The 13,871-nt window shown below is 35.6% G+C and overlaps 1 protein-coding gene across 3 annotated transcripts in view; it reads left to right on the forward strand.

Annotated features, from left to right (window-relative positions):
- The first annotated feature begins 44 nt into the window (after positions 1-44).
- Positions 45-13,871, forward strand: part of Rap1a (RAP1A, member of RAS oncogene family) — a 78,854-nt gene continuing 65,027 nt past the window's right edge. Inside the window, exon 1 of one of the 3 annotated variants that reach the window (XM_010606062.3) lies at positions 45-230. The gene's annotated coding sequence lies outside the window, so the exon portion shown is untranslated. Of the gene's footprint in view, positions 231-254; positions 329-623; positions 879-13,871 lie in introns of those variants that run through there. The other 2 variants (XM_010606063.3, XM_010606061.3) reach the window with 2 other exon arrangements.

Below are 13,871 nucleotides of genomic sequence, written 5' to 3' on the forward strand. Positions count from 1 at the left end.
CAAGCCGGTCGCCTGTGGCTGGGCCTGCGGGAGACGGCCGGGAGGGGCCGGGCCGGCTGTGGGAGAGAAAGAGGACATTGTGTCCCCCACCCTCCAACTCTTGGAGGTGTCACGGCCCAAGCTCGTTTCCCTCGCCAGCTCCTCGGACGAAGTGCCCTCTCCCCTCGCTGCCTGGGAAATGTGGAAGATTGGACATCGCTGCCTTTTCCCCTGGTTGTCCCCAGACTAGGGTCGGTCGCAGCTTCCCGCAGACCCAGCTCGCCCTTTGAGGGGCGCAGGAGGGGCCTGAGGCGTGGGGTGAATTTTCGGTCCTGCCCCGGGCGAAGAGGTTCGAATGGACTGGGGTGTTGCTCTCGTTGTGCGCTTCTGTCAGGGTGCAGGGACCCCCTTCCCTCCCTTTATTCCCCCAGTGGATAGGGCTGACATCTCTACATCCCACTCCTTTTCCCTGCCCCTTTCCCGCCCTCTTTCCTCCGTGTCTTCTGTGCGTGCCATGCGTGTGCCTTTTTATTGTGACTTTTTTTCTCGGATCTCTGCTTCTGCTTCACATTTTGTCGGGAAAGAGGTCACGGTGCGATTGCTTCCTTCAACCTAGCGTTTGTGGAGTGTGGAGTTGGTAGTATTGCCGCTTGCTTCTCGGGAAGTTAAGGGATTGTGTAATTTACTTCTGTAGGGAGAAGGAGGGGAAAACGATTGTGCCTAAAAAGTGAGAGCTCACAGGGCTGAAAAGCAGAGTTTAGGGGACCTTTGACCTCCTGGAAAAAGAACTAGCAGTGAGGAGTAATGTACCGTATTTCTTTGGGGGAGGTAAAATCCTTTCTTCGCTGCTTTGAAGGGAGGAGTAACAGCAGTGGTCATTAATGGCCGAAGACTTACAGGTAGCCACTGTTTTCGGTTTCTTGAGTTTTCTGTGCTTTTTTGTAGCAAGAGTAAAGTGTTAGCTGTTGGATTTAACCGGGGAGTCGACCTTTAAAAGCGTGCTGCAGGGCAGGCTCACAAGAAATGCTGTTAGATAACAGGATTTGGAAACTTTCTTTGGGCTTCCGGTCAGAATGTATGGGGGTGGGCGTGCTATGTGCAATTTTCTTTTCTTTTGGTGTAATTGATGTCTGCAGTATTTTGACATAATCAGCACTAGATTGAGCCGAAGGCTCCTTTTTCTTTACTTTCCTATAACATCTATTTTAAAATTATAGTTTGATATTCATTTTTTTTTCTTTTTTTGAGCAAGGTCTCTCTCAGTAATTCAGACTGGCTTTGAACTCAATCTCACAGCAGTCCTGTCTCAGTCCCCGCTAATGCTAGCATTGCAGGCGTGTGCCACTACGTCTGGTGATATTCTTTTTTACAGTGATGTTTCGGTGAATCTTACTTTCTTGTCAATTTGAATTCTACTTCAGATATTAGGTGTAAAGTGTTAAGGATTATACATGTTCAGTATTTGTTGAATGAATTTAGTGATTACGAAGATGTGTCTAGGTGTTATGTATATATCTTCTGTCCTTTTGAAAGGTACATTATGTAAAAATACTTTATTTCATTTCCACTATATAAAATGAAAGTTCTTAACCTTTTCTAGGCTGTTATCATTGACACTATGATGAAATACGTGGACCCTGTTCTCAGAAAAAAGTAACAGTCATTTATGTGCAAAATTTTGCCTTCAGTTTTCAGGGATCAACTGAAGCCAACCTTAGATAGTGACCTAAAAGTGTACTGGGTTGAGCATGGTGGTCCACGTATGGTCTCACACACCTGTAATCCCAGCATTTGGGAGGCCAAGGCAGGAGGATCACTAAGTTTACAGCCAGCCTGAACTACATACTGAGTCTCTGTCTCAAAAAAAACCCAAAACAAAACAAAAAAAAACAAAGTTAACTAGAATCCCCGATAATATTCAGTTTCATATGATAACTGTTCAGAATCATTTGTTCACTTTTTGTGAGGCTTCAGGAGTGAAAATATCTATTCTTACAGAGTAAACTTCGAGATTTAAGAGATTGTTATTACAATTTTATGGAGAAGTTCTCATTAATAACTATTAACAATTTTAAATCAATACATCCATGGCATCTAGAAGGAAATAAGATTGTTCTACTTTGACAAATTAAAATCATAATCCTGACTACTTTATGACATTTGTACAAACTACTTTTTAATAATATGGTAAGCATTCGAAAATACTCCTTTGTTTTCCTATTCTTTTTCACATTTGTTCCACGCAAATGGTTTTACATGTAGTTAATAGTCGTGTCCGCATCCAGTATTAATTCAGCAAGTGCTTAGTGAATGTTTGCCATTTGGATAAAATGATATTCTTGTCATAAAGCTTATATTCTAATCAGAAAGGACATGCCATGACCAAATAAATATAGAGTATGTGAGGTGATAAGAGTAGTACAAAAGAGTGAAGTGGGTGGCGTGAGAGGCTAGAGAAAACGTTGGCGGGAAGACCTGACACTGGAGCAGAGATCTGAAAGGAGTGAGGAATGTGTGTTCTCTTGGGAAAAAGGGTTATTAGGCCATCTGTGAGTAAAGATGTCATTGTGAGGGCCTGGGATTGAGCTTAGTGGTGCTGCTGCCTGCCTTGAAAGTGCTAGGTCCTGAGTTCAATGCCTGGTAAAAAAAAAAAAAAAGTCAGTGAATTCATTGTGGTTGGTGGACAGTAAACAGAAAGTGAGAAGGCTTGAGATAGAGAAATCGCTGGAATTGCTTTAAGATGTCATAGGCCACAGTAATTTTACTTTGAATGAAATGTGCAGCCATTGGAGGGTTTTGAGTAGAAAAGAGATTGATTCTGACTTAAGTTTGTAGACTGACTGCTGTATGGAAGTCAACTTAGGTGGGAGGAGACGAGTAGAATTGGGAAGACCATTCAGGATGTAAATCTACATTTTTAAAACTTTTTCACTTATTGCAAAGTACTCCATTTTCCTGTTGTTGAGCATGTAGGTTACTTTCCCTCCCTTTCTCCATTAAAATAGTGATGAAATTAATATTTACATAGGCAACATAGGTTTTCTTTTGGAATATTTCCTTGAGATTCCTTTCCAGTGGTATCAAAATATATGAATACACTTGTCTGGTATATTTTTGAATTGCCTTCAAAGCATATGTTATACTTATTTTGACAGCCACAATTGCTAAGCCTAAGTTTCATGTCAAATTTCATTTTCATTGGGTACTATTAACACTTCAAAAATAGTTTCAGTCATATAATGAGATATTTTAGATTATTGGGTTGATTTTAGCTCACCTCTGTCTTCAACATTTAACCACTAACTGTTGAGGATATAGAGATGAATTAGATAGGGTCTCTACCTTTAGGGAGGGTTTATATTCAGTTATAATTTGTATTCTAACTGTAGATCTTGCCAATGTTTTCTGTTGTTCATGAACTTTGTTAGTGTATTATTATTTCTTACATAAAATAGACATTGCAGTTAGGCATCCAGGTATCTGTATAGTTATTACTTTTCTTACAAAGAATTTTAAATGATCTCTGTAATTTGTGCTGTATGATGTTTCTAGATTTTTAAAGTTTTGACAACCTCGCGTTTTTGTTCTTTGGGATAATTTATACAACTAGTAGTTGAGACTCAGTTAAATTTTTGAATTATTGTAATTCTTTATAGTTACTAAACTTTTTGTTAAATAAGTTCAGCATTGCATCTTTGATTTATTTATTTATTCACTTATTTATTTATTTGTTTATATTTTGATGCAGGGCCTCACTATGTAGTGTAGGCTGTATACTCATTGTATAGTCCAGGTGGGTCTCAAACTCTGTGATCATCATTCTTCATGCCAAGTCCTAGGATTTCAGATGTGTACCACCACCAGGCTGATATTTTCTTTATGAAAAAGAATGATATGTATCCATTTTGATAGAAAATAATATTATGAAGGCTTTGCTTATATTTTTAGTTCTGATCTAGATATCTTAATTTGGCATGAGCACAGAACTTCGATATTTATAAAGGAAGTAAGTTGAACTAATTGAGTTACCTGAAAATACCCAGCACTGTGTATGATCAACACTCAGTAAATACTCATTGAACTTGAGATAACAGCTAGAGTTCTTGGTTTTAAAATTCTCTTATGTTAGATGTTCAATAAAAATAACTCATATAAAATGGATTTAATATTGTGATACATTTAAAATAGTGAGCATAAATTTACTGCTTCCTAATGTTCATTTTAAATCAGCTGTGAAAAAGTAATGGCATATTTCCAGATATTTTCTGATGTCATATAATTGCTATACAACTTAATGCCAAATCACATCTTATGGAAAATATTAGTGTTAAAAAACTTAAGTTTTCATATGGTATTGAGACAGATGAAGCATCCATTTGTGTGTGTGTGTGCGCGCGCGCACATTTGGGGATTACAAATGGTAGTTTAGGTGTTTTTCACCACTTCATACCCACATAATATAAGTTCATTTACATTAAATTTTTTTTTGTAATAGTGATGGTGGGTGTGCATTAAGCGATTCACACATAGTTCCTTTCATACAGTTTTGAGGTGGCTGGTTAAAATGATAGTTTATTTAAAAGTTAAATGATCCAGGGCCGGGGATTTAGCTCAGTGGTTCTGCTTCCTGCCCCACAAGCACAAGGACCTGATTTCAATTCCCTGGTACCCAAAAAAAAAAAAAAGTTAAATGATCCAGCTGAGTATAGAAATCTATGAGCTTAGCTTTGTTCATTAGCGTGATGTTCTGATCAATAAAACAATTCCACGGAGAATTTGTGCCATGCTCTCATTTCCACTAGAAAATAGGCCTTTTAGAAGCAGAAGGTACAAACATGCACAGATACATCCACCAATTAAAAAAAAAAGGAAATTATGACTATTGAGGTAGAGTTGAAACAAGAAATGATATTTTTATAACGGGTCTAAAAATAATCCTATAATTTTCAGAAGTACATGGTATAGATTAATTCTGTTTTGTGAAATAAACTTTACATTAGTCAAGAAATGGCTTTTGAAGCCAGATGTGGTGGTGCATGCCTGTGATTTCAGCACTAAGGGAGATTGAAGCAGGAGGATTGTACGATTTGGAAGCCAGCCTGAGCTACCTAGTTAAGTTCAAGGTCAGCCTTGAGCCCCTATCTCCAAAAAAAGGAAAAAAATGGCTTAAAAAAGCACTTATGACTTATTTATTTAGGTTATATAAGTTTATATTGAAAATGAAAATAAATATAAATCTCTCCAGTTTTCCCTGTGTTTCCTATCTCTAGCCTATTTAGTTCACATTGATAATTCAAAGGATGGAATGGCAACATTAACCAAATTTAAGATTTAATATGCAATCCTGTTTGATTTCAGAATATATTTAAATTAGGCCATATTTTATAAGAAGTAGAATATACTAAACTACACATAACTGATGAAAGACATGAATGGATTAATTAAAATTTTGAAGGGCCTTACTTTGAACTCACAAGTATATATTACTTGTCACATTACTCATTAATGGTTGCTTGCAAGACTATGTTATACCTCCTTATTCTGGATGTAAAAAAAAATTTACTCAAGATAGAACTGTGGATTAGCTATCAAAGACAAAGCTATCAAGAGAAACACAGAGAACTAGATATAACTGTGGGGGCCAAGTCCCAAGGGCAATTTGTACTACTATTAAATCAGTAATAGGAAATCTCTTGTAGACTGAACATTTCCTGTCAAACGTATAATCTGGAGAGTAACTTTATTCAGTATATTTCGGTGATATTTTAAAATTCATTTATAAATAGAATCATTCTGTTCTAGACAAGTTGACTATACCATAAAAGCTTAAGAAAGTAACCACTTAAGGTAATTCTTGGTAGCACTTGAAATTTAATAGTAATTGTTGAATTTTATGTAGTTTACACTTTTTTGCAAATCTGTCAATACCTTTGGAACTCCTTTAAATTCCATTGTGAAAATATTGCATAATTTCATTCATTCGTTTTAGCTTCAGTCACTGAAAAGATGCTGAATGACTCAAAATTAGATTATTGATGGACACAGATATAAATGTGTAGTTCTACTTTAAGGAATTTATAATCTGGTACAGTACTTTATATGTGCTAGAGCCTGACATGTTTTTATAAATAAATATATTTTCATGGCAGAGTAAAAATAGAACAGTACTCATTTTTTAAATAAAATGAATGTGAATAGTTTGAATTCTCTCTTAGTTGTTAAACAACTCTTTCTGTGGTCTAATTTTCTTACAGATTTTTAGTATTACTAGAGAAAATAAGTTTTCCCAGTTGTTTAAATATAGTAAATAACAATTGTGGGCCGGGGGTGTTGCTCAGTGGTGAAGTATATACTTAGCATGCACAAGGCTTTGGGTTCAATCTGGAACATCACCAAAAATTGTTTTTTGTTTGCTCTATTGCCTAGTTACTCGAGTCCAATACTTTTTATTTTGTAAATCACACACACACACACACATACACACACACACACATTGTATTATACACATTACACATATTACATATTTCTCGTTCAGCTAGCAGTGTTAATGCTATGTTTAATGTCAAAATGTTTTGTAGAACAGTTTGTTCATTTTTTTCTACATGATTAAAATCCTGTGCCACTAAAGTTTAACTACCTGTTAGGACAAAATGTGTGAATAGACAAAATACATCAATGTGCACTTTTTGTGACTGTCAGTAGCTTGCCATTTTTATTTTGAAGCCCCCACTTAACTGATGTACTTATTAATGCAACACTAGTATATTTAGTTAGCAAAAGAAGTATAATTTTTCTGCCATTTTGCATGTCTTCAGTTAAGGTTAATTAGACATTTTTTATTTGCAGTAGACATAAAGCAATTTGTTTAACTGAAGCTTGCTTTTGGTACATTAACTGTTAGTGGGTCTTATACACTTTTACACATACTACTGAATTTTAAATGATACTTTTTACACAACCTAGGCGAAAACATGAGCATAATAGAAGACAGAAACAAAACAAAGCTGAAGTTTTGCAGTGAAAAATGTAATTCCTGTTCTGAGTAGTATGTTCTTGTTATGCTCAGGATATTTGCAGTGACTATAACTGTTTAAACTTTATTGTTTTGTTCACATAATTCTTAAATATTTATTTAAAACTAAAGTTTTATAAAATAATACCTTGTCTGAGATGTCCTAATACTATTTTATTCTATTTTACTTGATTGTATTCAATTCTATTAGATTTTTTTATGCTGATGGTAATTCTCCAAATTGGTTTCTTATGCCTCTAATAGGGTCATCAGCTTCAAGTATTTAGAAGCAGTGTTTTCGTATCTTTTAAGCTATACTTCAGTCTAAGCTCAACCACTTCCTTGCTGTGGTAGTCAAATGAAACTTTTTTTTTTCATTGTGGCAAATTTTGAAATAAAAACATTAAGTGTAAAGAAATTGAAAATCATCCATGGTCCTATCACAGAGAAAATTGCTATTGTAGTTTTTCTGGTTCTTTTCTTGCATGTACTTTTTTATGTTTAAAAAAATTAGATTTATACCTTTATATACACTATTTCAGTATTACTTTTATTTTTTTCTCAATGGGATGTTGGTCTTCTAGTGTGAGAGTTTGAGGTTGATTTTTTTATACTTTTTTTTTTTTTTTTTTTTTTTTTTTTTTTTTTTTTTTGGTACTAGGGATAGAACTCAGGACCTTGCGCTTGCGAGGCAGGCGGAGGAACCACTGAACTAAATCCCCAGCCCCTATAACTATTATTTTAAATAACACTGGGACAAATAGTTTTGTACATTTATCTTTATTGAGTCTTTATTTATTTATTTTTCTTTCTTTAGGATAGATTCCAAGGAGTGGGATAACTGGATCAGAGGGTGGTTAACCTGGGTAAGAATGTGTCTCGCTGCACTGAGTAGATCAGTTCAGTGGCATTGAGTAGGTCAGGTTTTACAATCTGCCAGTTTGATAAATTATCTCTTACATTTTTGGGTTGTGCTCACAAAATCCTCATAGTATTAACTTGTAAAATCATTTTAGTGTTTGAGTAGTTGTTTGCAGCTATTATGAAAAGTTAGTTGGAATGAGTTTCTTCAAAAAATTTTTTAGATAAAAGTAATTTTTGTGACAAAAACTGATGGCAATTTGAGAATTGTTAACTTTTTAGAGAGATACAGAATTTTAAAGTTCTTTTACTAAAATGACAAACATGAAAAAGCTTATGTTATAACATGCAATGTATTATGTAAAACCAAATTGTTTCAATAGATAAGGAGGATAGTCACATAGATCTGATTTAAACTGTTAGGATTTAGAGATATCTCTGGAGTTAGGCAAGCCTGGGTTCAAATCCTTACTTCACCACTTGCTAACTACATGACGAGGCAATTTGCTACTATATGATTTGGTGTTTCTAAACTTTAGCTTTCTTATCTTTAAAAGAATAATACTACTAACTATATAGGATTGCTGAGTTGGAAATAATGTATAAAAACCTCTTCACATACATAGTAGATATTTAATAAAAGGCAGCTATTTTTGTTAAATTTTTTTCTGCCTGTCTCCAGGAGGGAGGAAGTACCTCATTTTTGTAACCTTGTTTACAAATATAAACACAGAGATGCAAATGGACTGTTGTGTTCAGTGGCATGTGGAAGAAGACTGGTAGTTATGGTATGTGCCAGTTCATAATGAAAGTATGGTAGAGTTTGAAGGACAGGAAATTGATATGACAGACAACCATACTTTAGTATAGTTAGAAAATATGGAGGTGAGGCCATAACAGGTGGATTTTGGGGCTAGACTTTGTAAGTCATTGAATACTCAGTTGAGGGCCAGGGATTTAGCTCAGTGGCTAAGTTGAGAAGTAGAGACGTTCTTCAGGAATACAAGACATTTTGATATAAAGAAAATTATTTATAAGAGCACTCATCAATAAGTTGAATATGGCTAGAGGCTACAGAGTAAATTGAAAAAAGAAAAGACAGGGAAATTCGTTTAACTGAATACAGTATGGCAAGATCTGAGGGTTTTTTTTTTTTTCTTTTGGTACCAGGGATGGAACTCAGGTCTGTGAGCTTGCAAGGCAGGCGGCAGAACCACTGAGCTAAATCCCTGGCCCTAAGATCTGAGGGCTTAATGGAAAAGAAAAGGGAAGATTTTGGGGGAGTTGCTAAGAGCCACTGTTGGGAAGAGCTGTGTATCTAGTTTGGAGATGAAGTTCAAAAGAAACAGTCTGAATTTTAAGGTGTAATCTCCCTGGAATTTGGTCATTTTGAGAGAAGATGGGATGCAGTACACTTTACTTGTTACTGCCTTTTTTTTTTAATTGAATGGTAAAAGACATCATTTCACCAGTGAACAGGATATATTTATGCTTTTTAAAAAATTCCACAGTTTCCTGGAGAAATTTTGTTTATTTAGCATTTGTTTTCTCATTGAGTTTATTGGTACATTTTAGGTCTACAGTACAGTTAAATTCATCATTGGGATCCTGTACCTTTACATGATAGGTCTTGGTTCTCATTTTTCCCCTTACCCCTGCCCTCCCTTCACCCCCTCCTCCCTTCCCTACGTACAAATACTTTATTTCCATTTTTTAATTTTCTCATGAAAATTTTTCTTTCTTTTTTTTGGGGGGGGGTTGTTTTTTTTTTCTGTTTTGTTTTGTTTTGTTTTTTGAGATAGGGTCTCACTATGTAGTTGAGACTGACCTGGTACTCAGTAATATAGCTCAGGCTGGTCTCGAACTCAGTGATCCTCCTGCCTCAGCCTCCGGAGTGCTGGGATTACAGTCGTGCACCACTACGCCTAGCCTTTGTTTTTGTTTTTGTTCTTTGGTACCAGGCATCAAACTTGCATCCTTCCTTGTGCTTGTAAGGCAGGTGGCAGCACCACTGAGCTAAAATCTCCAGACCTAGCATTTTGAATTATTAACAGTAAATCTTTACTTTTAGATTTTGTATTTCTGGAGATATATTAAAATTATACTGTAAGGTAGAATTCTTTTGCATGTGGTTTTGCAGCATTCACAGATGCTGCTAGACTTTAAAAACGTCAGTTAGAGTTGGGGATTTAGCTCAGTGGTACCACACCTACCTTTTAAGCGCAAGGTCCTGAGTTCAATCTCTGGTACTGCAAAAACAAAAAAACATCAGTTAAGTGAGCAGAAGTGATAAGTGAAATACAAACTTCATGTTAAACAGTTCAGAGTTTAAGGCATTGAAATACAGAGCAACAAAAAATAGGGAATTGTGTGGTGTGATCTTTAGACAGAAATACTTTTAGTATTCCCATTCTCTCCATCCTTCTTTAACTGTCCTGATTAAAAAAAAAATCATATATGATTCCAGCTCTACTCATACTTTCCATTTGGCTGAATAATGCATAAGAGATGACCTGAAGACTATTACTATTTTCTTTTTGACAAATAAGTAAACTCACATGAGCTATGAATTAATCTGCTCACTATCTTCCTGTTGAAAAAAGAAGCAATCTATTTTTTAAAAATTACAGACTTCCAGGAGTGGTGACTCATACCTGTAATCTCAGTACTCGGGAGGCTGTGGCAGGAGGATCACTGTGAGTTCGAGACCAGCCTGGAGTACATAGTGAGTTCCAGAGCAGTGTCAACTACATAGTGAGACCCTGTCTCAAAAAACAAACAAACAAACAAACAAACTACAGCCTTGTGGTATTTCCAACATGTTTGCATTTTTAAACCAGTGAATTGTCGTACTTTTTTCCAAATATTTTCCAGATTTAGAAATGAGGTCCTTAAATTGTTGTTTAAATTTATTCCCTTTAAAAGTATCCTTGAAAATACTTTTAAAATACTTTTATTCATAAGCAAATGTAGCATATAGCATTAGGGATTGTGTGTATGTGTTTAGCTTTTTAAAAAATACTGTTTTTTTATGTGATACTACAAAAATTCAGATCTGGTTAGTTGACTGTTTCAATTACTAAAGGGACCTCAGATAATCAAAGCAGTGATTTAATATTACAAACTATAAAATTCCAGTTCATTTTAATAGGTTTGAGGATATTCTTGCCTGTTTGTTAACAGAAATTAGAACTATAGTCATTCTCCTAGGGCTGTCCCCAACCCCTAAATTGTAGCTGAGAATCTTGCTTGGTTTGGAATATTATGGTTCTGTCACCATGATGATGTATCTTTATTTGTTTATTTTTCATTTTTTCCAGTACTGGGAATTGAACTCAGGACCTTGCACTTGCCAGACAGTTACATCCCTGTCCCCAAAAGGCACATATGGGAGATGATACTCCCCCCCCCACACACACACACTGGAAATAGAACTCAGGATCTTGCACTTGCCAGGCAGGCATGATACCACTGAGTGATGATCGGTCTTTTATGTCTTAGATTCTTACAAGCTTGCTCACATCTTGGCAGGGAAAGCAAATTATTAGAGTAGCTGGCAGTTCATAGTATACTATTATAAAATAAATTCATTTTATTTTTAAAAATTATTTTTAAGAGATGAGGTCTTTGGACCTGGTATTTAGCTGAGCACTGCACCTGCCTCGCAAACACAAGGCTCTGAATTTGATCCCCAGTACCAAAAAAGAGAGGGGTGTGTGCCCAGGCTGGCCTTGAATTCCTGTGCTGGAGTGATCCTTTTGCCTCAGCCTCCTTAGTAGTGGGGACTACAAGCATGTCCCGCTAGTATGTGGCTTGTTTATTCAGTTTTTATATAATGTATCATGAAATATGTGAAACATAAATAGACTTTTATATCTTTCTATGCCATAGATCAAAGTAAAAGAAAAATGAAGCCTACTGGTTTAATAGAATGTTGTGTACATTTCTCTTAACTCTCCTCATCTGCAATTTTGAGTGCTAAATAAAAGTTCGTGACTAAAACATGAAAATCATTTCTTCAACTGATATTACAGTTTGGTATTGAGTGATTATTGGATGGTGAGTACCATTTCAATAACCAGAGATTTATCATTGAATAAAACTGTTGGAACTCTTTGTACCATTGAGGAGTTGGTTGTAGTGGAGAGAAACAGTAAATAAACAGGTAAACAAGAATATTTCATACGTCCCAAATGCTCTAAAGAAGCTATAGCAAGATGAAGTGATAGAAAATAGTGGAAGGTTTTAGATTGAGTATTGAGAAAGAGCTTGTTGAGATGGTAATCCTTAATGTGGGACCTAAGTGACAAAATGTCAGATGATCAGCAAGAAGAGTGAGCTACAGAGAAGGCCCAGTTGACTAAAAGGCCCTAAAGTAAAAAGCACTTCTCATTCCTTTATATTTGAGGACTAGCAAGAAAGTCCCTCTGCTGGGAAGGGACTGATAGTTGAGGTTGGTAGGGAACAAATCACATAGGTCCAGAGTGAAGAACTTGAATTTTGTTCTGATAAATAAGGAGAAGACACTTCATTACTTCTCTTTATGAATAAATATAACTTTTGAACTTGAAGGGGGTGTTGCTAATAATAATTGGCTGAACTAGGTGTAGATGAGATAACGTCTCCTTTCTCCCTGTCAGGCTACAGATATTGTCATGTTTCAAGAGTAAGCTACTTCCATACTTCTGAGGCAAGCCCATGTTCCCGAAGCAGGCATTTGCTTACAGGACAAATAATAGGTCATTTTTGAATGGTTATTTGTTGAAGCTCACTTTTTCTCATGGCATTGCACTATCCTTAGAATAATAAGGTAAAATAAGAGCTCCAAAGAAATAGTTTGCATGTATGATTAAATTAATTGATGATATTCAGTTAACTATGATTCTTCTGCAGTTAGACTTTGTGACATTATGAGTAGAATAATTTATATCTGCATAGATCTTTTATTGTGCTGTCAGCTTCTTGATCCCATTTAGTGTTCACAAGAAGCTTGTAACGGTATTATCCTCACTGGACAGATATTTTTAAGATGAAGATATGACCATGCCCTTTCCCTGCTAATAAACCTTGGTGATTCCCCACTGTCCACCCACTGGCTTTTTAATCCTTCCTTGGGAAATAACTAAAAGAAAAAGAGGCAGTTTGTACAAGCCACTTCATTTAAATATAAAAAATTTAGGAGCAAACTAAATCTCAATAATAAAAGGGAGGACTAAAATCTCGCTTTATCACTACGCCAAAATATCCTGTACCTGCTTTTTAATGATAAGAATCTAATCTAGGCTTAGGCATGAGTTGTGTGTCCAAATATATGTGTCTAAGATGGAATAAATTTAATAAACAGGCTACTGAACAAAATAATAATTATAATAGTTATTATTTTACTATCTGAAAACAAATCTGTAGGGTAACTAGTAGTTTTTAGACCTGTAAAATCATTTATATAGTCTAGAAATTCTTTTTCCTAGAGGTCTTTAGAGATGCGAATGATTTTTTTTTTTTTTTGGTACCAGGGATCAGGACCTTGTTCTTGCAGGGCAGGCAGCACCACTGAGCTAAATCCCCAGCCAGAGAATGAATTATTATTATTATTATTATTTTGGTACTGGGGATTGAACTCGGGTCCTTGTGCTTGCATGGCAGGCTAAATCCCCAGCTAAATCCCCAGCCCTAGAATGAATTATTTTTTTTATTGCAAAAAGTCTGATAAGAATTGTATATTTGCTCCCTACAGAATTTATACAGGCAAGGTATAGTGTATCTTTTCTTTGACCAATAATTATATTAACTCAAGTCCTTGGGGTTAATTACCACAACTCATTATCATACCTTCTGGTGATTTATAAGTTAGTACTATAGTGAAATAAAATTTGTGATTACCCTTTAACCTACCTAGCATTGGGACTGGGGAGATAGCTTAATGGTAGAGCACTGGCCAAGCATGTTTGAGACTCTAGGTTTAATCCCTAGCACTACCTAAAAAAGAAAAAAAAAAAAAGTGGAGGGAAAAAAAAAAACC

This window comes from Fukomys damarensis, unplaced genomic scaffold (assembly GCF_012274545.1).
Source record: "Fukomys damarensis isolate Sample0158 unplaced genomic scaffold, DMR_v1.0_HiC HiC_scaffold_33, whole genome shotgun sequence".
NCBI lineage: Eukaryota > Metazoa > Chordata > Mammalia > Rodentia > Bathyergidae > Fukomys > Fukomys damarensis.